The sequence below is a fragment of the Oratosquilla oratoria genome, unplaced genomic scaffold, assembly GCF_046742065.1.
Source record: "Oratosquilla oratoria isolate Oo_2021 unplaced genomic scaffold, ASM4674206v1 SCAFFOLD85, whole genome shotgun sequence".
In the NCBI taxonomy this organism is placed as follows: Eukaryota; Metazoa; Arthropoda; class Malacostraca; order Stomatopoda; family Squillidae; genus Oratosquilla; species Oratosquilla oratoria.
In genome coordinates, this window is record NW_027467749.1 from 474,766 (window position 1) to 482,570 (window position 7,805).

The 7,805-nt window shown below is 39.8% G+C and overlaps 1 long non-coding RNA gene across 1 annotated transcript; it reads right to left on the reverse strand.

Annotated features, from left to right (window-relative positions):
- Positions 1-5,236: 5,236 nt before the first annotated feature.
- Positions 5,237-7,375, reverse strand: LOC143024041 (uncharacterized). The gene is made up of 3 exons (XR_012966247.1): positions 7,236-7,375; positions 5,942-6,069; positions 5,237-5,649 (listed from the first exon to the last, which is right to left on the reverse strand). It is a non-coding gene; the product is annotated as an uncharacterized LOC143024041 (long non-coding RNA).
- Positions 7,376-7,805: the final 430 nt, after the last annotated feature.

Below are 7,805 nucleotides of genomic sequence, written 5' to 3' on the forward strand. Positions count from 1 at the left end.
GTGTGTCAAGGTAAGGCTGGATTATTTCTGCAGCTTTGTCTGTGTTACGATGTGTGCATGTGATTGTTATGTCGTCTGCGTAGGAAGAGATTTGTATTTCTGAGGTGTCTGGTGTGGGTAAGTCATGCATGTATAGATTAAATAATGTGGGGGATAGAACTGAGCCCTGTGGTACTCCGTTCTTAATGTTTCTGATGTGCGATGATTGGCCATTATATGACACATGAGCATTCCTGCCTGCCAGATAATTGGCCAGCCATCTTTTGGTGTTATTGTGCATGTCTGTGTTATATATTTTATTTGTTAGGTTGTGGCGGGGGATAGCATCAAAAGCTTTACTAATGTCCAATGTTATAAGAAGTGTTCTGTGGTGGGGCCTATCTGAATTGATGCCATCTAAAATTCTTTGTGTGAGGTTTGTCAGAAGAGTGTTTGTGGAGTGTAGTGGCCTAAAACCGTGTTGTGAGTCAGCAAGGGGAATATATGGTGTGACAAGTTTAAGTATTAGGCGTTCAATGACTTTAGAGGGGGTGCAGAGAAGTGTGATTGGGCGGTGCGATGTTGGGATTGTTGGGTCTTTGTTCGGTTTTGGAATGGTGATTATTTTACCATGCTTCCAGATGTCGGGTATAGTGTTGTGTGAATAGCTGTAGTTTGCAATGTTTGTGAGTGCGTGTATACCTTGTGGTCCAATGTGTTTTAGGTGGATGTTGCTTATGTTATCAGGGCCACAGGCAGATGAGTGCTTGAGATTATGCATTATGAGTTTTGTCTGACTGTCTATGAAGGGTGTATAGTCTGAGTCTGTGGGGAAGTCTTTCTTACGTCAAATGGTGCGTCGGTCGTCAGGGTGAGATGTAAGATGGCTCGTCTGTGCAAAATGACGTATGAGTGCGTTTGCTTGTTGTCTGTTTGAGGGTAGATTATCTGTTGTTGTGATTATTGCTGCGTGAGAGCGTATAGTGTTAGTGTTGGATAGTGTAATGCTGTTGAGTGTTTTGTACAATTTGCTGGTGTTTGTTTTGTGATCAAGTGTATTGATAAAGTTTTGCCAATTTTGTGTTTTTTGTTCATGTATTTTATTGGCAATCACAGTGTTTAGTGTTTGTATTTGGTCTGCTATGTTTTGAGGGATAGGTGTGGGGGTATCGTGTTTAAGTGTGTCACGTTGTCTGATGAGGCCTTGGATTTCTGGTGTGAAGTTGGGGTTGTGTGATTTTCTGTTGCCTCTAGGGATGTATCTCTTGTCTGCGTTTTGTATGATTGTATTAAAAGCGTGCACAGCATTGTTTATGTTTGTGATTGGTGTACTGTTAAGTGTTTCAAAATGTTGTTCTGTCTCTTCAGTAAAGGCTTCCCAGTTAGCTCTCTTGTAATTGGTGTAAGTGTGTCTGTGGCCAGCTGGGGTGCATCTTGTTTTGGTGGTGATGATGATTGGAAGGTGGTCAGAGCCAAGGGCTCCGACCACTCTCCATGATGTTGTTGGGGTTAGGCAGGGGGAGCAAAAGGTGATATCAGGAGAGGAGGGAGTGTAGAGGGCTTGGTATGGGATATGTGTATGATTATGCGTGTTGTTCATGATAGTCAATGAGTCGAATTGAGTCTGTATATCAAGCCCTCTGTCTGTGTCAGGGTTGTCGACATACCAGGCAGACGACTTGGCGTTGAAGTCACCACCCATGATCAGGTTGGGGATTGAGGTTAGTTGGCTAAGTTGAGGTCTGAAGGTGTTTGGAACTGTGGGGGATGATTGGGGGGGAATGTACATGTTAACTATTGTCAGTGTTGAATTGTTGCCTGTGCGGATACGAATGGATTGGGTTTCTGTTGTGTTATCTGTGGTAGGGAGGAGAATTTTGGTTGTGGCACTTGGGTCCACAAAACAGATGGAGTGGTGGATCAGGGTGATGAGTCCACCGCCATTGCCGTCAGTCCGGTCTTGTCTGATGGTGGTGTAATTATGAAATGATGGTGTTTTGTGTGAGTGTCTTAGTTTTGTTTCTTGTAAAATCGCAATGTGTATGTTGTGTTGTTTAAGAAAGTGTTCAAGTTCATGTTTTTTAGTGTTAATACCGTCAATGTTGTGTTGTAATATGTTGATGTTGTGTGTTTTGTATGTGTTGTATGTTGCCGTTTGGGGTTGAGGTTGGGGTGGTAGTGGGGAAGGTGTAGGATCTGGGTCAGAGGGGGGGAAAGGAGAGATCGGGGACAAAGGAAGGGGAGTACTAATCGGGGTTAAGGGCAAAGGGAAATTGGGAGTGGGTAAGGGTGTTGGCTGTGGTTGGGGAGGTGGGAGTGGGGTTACTGGAGGGCAGGTAGAACATGTCCAAGTGTTTGTGTATTGGTTTGTGTCAGCAAGTGTTGTACAAGTGAGGTGGGCCCAGTTTTTGCACATATTGCACTGAACTGAGCCCTTTGTCTGTCTGCTCGAAGTAATGGGTTTAGAGCATGTTGGGCATGTGTATTTTGTGGTGGGCCCAGGATTGCTCTCTACATCTCCGGCTAAAAGTAGAAGAAGAGGGGTGATCGCCGGAAAATCACCCCTCAGTGCAGAAAAAACGTAACATTGTATGTTGGAAAAAAGGATTGTGGTACTCCCCCAGGTAGGCGTAGCTCCTCCTTGGGGATCGGTGCCATCTGCGTAGAGCTGATGGCCAGGGGTGGTTGCTGCTGATTGGCCCCCAACTCTTGGGGTTGGGGGGTGGTCCCACGACGTAGACGTTGCAGCTCCAGGACCACAGCTGCATGTAGGTCATAATGGTATCAGTGCTATGAAGGCTGAAGCCAGGAATTGGATATGGTGGCCTAAGTTAGATCAAGATATATCTGAGGTTACTAAAGCTTGTTCAATTTGTTTTAAAAAATTTCAAGGTTCTCAGGAAGTTACCTTATCATGGCCTGAGACGGGTAAGTCTTGGTGTAGACTCCATATGGACTATGCAGGTCCAATCAATGAAAGTTATTTCTTAGTGATTGTGGATTCACACTCAAAATTTATGGATGTTCATGTAACAAAGTCAACAACATCTACAGTAACAATTTCTATGCTGAGAAAAACTTTTTGTAATTTTGGGTTACCTGACATTGTAGTTTCAGATAATGCCTCATCATTTGTATCTGAGGAAATGGAGACTTTCTTTGAAAAGAATGGAATAAAACATATGACACCAGCCCCATATAACTGAGAGAGCTGTAAAAACTTTCAAGGAAGGATTAAGTAAATTTAAGGAAGGTGATATCAGAACCAGAATTTGTAGATTTTTGTATAACTACAGACGTTCAATTCATTGTTCCACAGGTAAAGCTCCAGCTGAGCTAATGTTTAACAGAAACTTCAGAGGTATAATTGAGAAAATTAAACCACAAAATAAGAAGGAAAAGGTTTTGGAAAAAGAGTGTAGGTTTGAGAAGTCTGAATATAAGATTGATGATGCTGTTTTTGTAAAGAATTATGGCAAAGGTCATTCATGGTTGGAAGGGAAAGTAATTGAAGTTCTAGGTGTGAGAAACTACAAAGTGATGTTAAAAGATTTTGGAAACATTATTGGAAAAGACATTCTGATCAACTTATGCCTAGATATACACCAACTGTTCCCAGTAATGACACTGTACGTAAAGATAACTCGGGTAGCAGAAAACCTTTTGTGACTATGTATTCTTCAGGTCAAGGACACTGTCCTAATAGTTCAGAAGTAATCGATAAGGCTGATGAAAATTCCTCTGTAAATGTTGATAATGATGATAATGCTGTGAAAGTACCAAGTCCACAACCAGTTAGAAGATCTAGCAGAGTTGTGAAACCACCTGATAGATTGAATCTATAATTGTGGTGTTATAAAGATAAATGTTTCAGTTATGTTCATATGGATCTCCTTTTTCAATAAAGGAAAAGGGATGTGGTAAATTGAGATTAATTGTCTTATTATTATTTTTATATACATGAAAATGGTGTTAAAGAATTGTATACTGGTGCTGTAGATTCCTTATATATGTGATTCTCATATGTTTTATACTTTGTAATAGGTTTAGATCCTATACAGCACTTTTAGTCATGTGTATCTAATTGAATCCTATGTAGACATCTTTTGTTTTTGCTAAGTTACTGATACGAAGACGTTCTAGACGTCGCTTGTTGTTTTACATCCGCTTACAATAAAACTCAAGAAGCGAGACCCCGTTTTTATCTGTATGTTATATAGGTGACACCAAACTTATTCTTTAAGAATTCATACAGTCCCAATAAAGACTGAGAGGATACAATTACTCCTTTCTGAAATGGATACAGGCTGTGTTTACCGCCAACTTTCATATTCCTTACAGTTTGTAACATGTTGTTTAGAACATGTGTTTGACTTTCCAAATACATGCCAAAACTAGCCCTAGACCTTTTATCTCCACGAGGTGTTTTGGCATTAAACACATCAAACCATGCATCAACTAAACTTATGAAATTAATTGTATCCTCCCAGTCCTTGCTCTTTAGAAGACCTTTCCTCCCAAAGTACTGAATAGATTTTGCTGTACTCTGTGATAGCAGTTGGACAACTAAAAGAATGTTCATACTTTTAGCTCCCTGTACATCAATATATTTGTATGACAAACGATGAATTGTTTTTAGGTCATATATACTTCTTATTATTAACTCTAGTACTGCTGTTTGTCACCGTTGGCTCTAAATGTCCATCCAGAGTGAATCCATGGTCTAATAGATTATTCCTGATAAGTTTGATAAGGTGGGGAACGTCAGCAAATACAAACACTGAGCGATTACATTCAAATGTGTTTAGGAAAGAACTGTTATTTACATTAATGTTCAACTGTTTCCACAAAGCTAAATTCTTTGGCCCTAGGTCACTGACAATTGCTACAACGATGAATCCTGCTGCTTCAACTTCATGAATAATGTTATCCAAGATGTTCTTTGTCATATCACAATCAAAATCGTAAAACACCAGCTGTTTCCACGGCTTCAATAACCCTCTAAGCATTGCACACTGCACACTTTGTTTTGGTTCATATATATTGTCATTTCTAGTGTCATATGACCAAGCTTGAGCAACTGCAGACTCATCAAAAGATAAAACACATATTTGCTCATATTCACACATTGTTGGAGCATGGTGAGCTAAAAGTTGGATGATATTACACAAAATTCCGGGTTCCACAACAACTTTTGATACCCATTTACTGATAGTGGCAGGAGATGGGAGTGGAAATTCCCAGTGTTTCCTAAGGAAACGGTATGCCTTAGGGCTTAAGGTTCATAAAGTAAGTGCTTTGCTAATGTCTTCCTCCTCCCACTTGAGTACATGCTAATTTGATACAAAATACTGGGTTTGATTTTCTGTAAATGTTTTAGATAATGCTTTTGAAACATTTTCCTGACATTCAACTGTGGCATTATCCAATTCATTCCTTAATGTATTAATAATTTCCTGATACTTTTTATTTCTTCATGATACTGATTTCTCTCTCTGGTAACTTTTCTCAGTCTTTTGTGAAGATCTTTGTTGTAGAATGACATGCATTTAATGAACTGCAGTATCTTCTTATTTTTGGGTTCAGGTGATGTACATGTTTCTTGATAGTGGTGTTCTTCCTGTGGGAGGAGTGGCCTTGGATACACTTCACCAACTTCTTCAGGTGGGGCTGTAATGTTCAAGATATTTAATTAATATTTTCCAAGAAAAAAAAAAAAAAAAAAAAAAAAGACTTGTGTATTTACTATTACATGTTTTGACTCTTTTTAAATATATGCACAAAATCAACTATTCTTCACCATTGTTTTCTTTTCACACATGCTACTCTGTTTCCCACACACATCCTCCACCACAACATCTCATACCCATCCAAACACTCATGTCTTCAAGTGTATTACTACATTATTATTTAAATTGAGGAAGATTTGTTCACACAAGCAATGTGAGGGGTTACTACTTACTCATAAGTTGACTTGAAGGTCCAACGGTGTGTGAAGTCAAAGCATCTTGGATGTGATGCTCTTGTACTGTAGGTGTTCTTCCTGTGGAGGGTGTGGCTCAGGGTGAACCTCAATGACTGTCTCACAAGCTGTAATATATAGGATACATTACCCAATTGTATTATTTTTGCTATATATACATATAGAAAAACAGACATGTTGTAGTGTAAAGAAGCTACTTACATCTAAATAGTCACTATCTGAAAACATTCTGTGTATATAACTATCATATCACCTCTTAGACATCTCTCAAATGAAAACATATTTAACTCTTTTAACCTATCCTACTCTGGATGCCTCAATGCTTGTATCATCCTAGTTGCTCTCCTCTGAACTGCTTCTAACATATTTACATCCTGACTATAATGTGGTGACCAAGCCTGTATACAATAATCTAAGTATAGAGGCCAAACATACATGTATGCCTTATATAAACTACGGACTACCAACTTACCTTTATAACTAACTCTTTAAATAAATCAATTCATGATGGCATTCTACCCATTAACAAAAATAGCACCAATTTAGGCCTGGACCCTACAAAACAGCACCCTCCCCCCCCATGATAGTTTACTTGTTACACAGTAAAGGAACTAACTTACTTGTTAATGTGGGTAGTCCAAGTGTAGGCACTGCTCATTTCTTGAACTTAATTTGACTTGGGGGCACTGGCAAACCAAGCAACTCATATTTCAAGTTTCTTTGAAAGACATTACTTTAAAAATGATGGCTGCATACATATCCAGATGACCGAGTATTGTGTGTGCCACATAATTCAATCCATTTCTTTCAAAGTTCTTTAACTTTGGGTAGTGAAAAGAAATGTATATTTTTATCACCTTTCAGTCTAACGGCATTGCACTTCTGCACTATACAAACTGTTGGCATTTTTATATGTTATTTGTCTGCTTCGTTCCACACACTGGTGTGTGAGTGACTGACAGTTCTCGACCCGCGGAACCCTGGTCTCGATATTTCCGTTGACGTCATCATCTACCTGCGCAGTGGAGAGGTTTTCTGGCTCTCCCTCACACCCCCGCTAACGTACCTTATAGTATTCGTTTTACCTTGGGTTTACCCTTCTGACATTTACACACAATTCCCAGTCACGTAATTCTCTGCTTTCAGAGTTGTGCTTGAAATAAGAAAGATAATACAACACCCGCCCGCCTGCCCCCCCTCGCACCGCCACTGGATCGACTCTACTGACTCTCAAACCCAACCTGGGGAAAAGCAGGAACAGCTCAGGTCTTACCTGGGGCTAAACAGGAACGCGCTCTATACGCGGGAAGTGAACTCTACTCACTTCCCGTCAAGGTCTAAGTAAACAGGTCTAACCGCTGGAGCAGTTCTGCGCAGCTTCTGACGTCTTTTGGATGCGTCCATTTTCTCTTTGTGATACACTGAAGAAAACTGTGAAACGCCAAGGAAGACAGGAACTATAATATTTTATATATATTATATATATATATATTATATATCATATATATTATATATTCATATATATAGACAGGAACTATATTTTATATATATTTATATATATATATTATATAATATTTGTCAGAACATAACTAATTGAGTGGAGCGGTGCGAGCGAAGGCGACGTCATTTTCGATCGACGGACCAGCTTCAACTGACAGCTATAGGACCCGCTAACCCCACTTTGAACAGCCAGGTGACGTTCACGGGCCCGCTGCGCCAACTCCCTCGAAATTCGGTCGGAAGTGGTTAGACCTTATATTCTTAGATCTTGCTTCCCGTAAGATACATACACACACCTCTCACGAACATAGCCACGACCCACGCACAAACATCTACACTTACT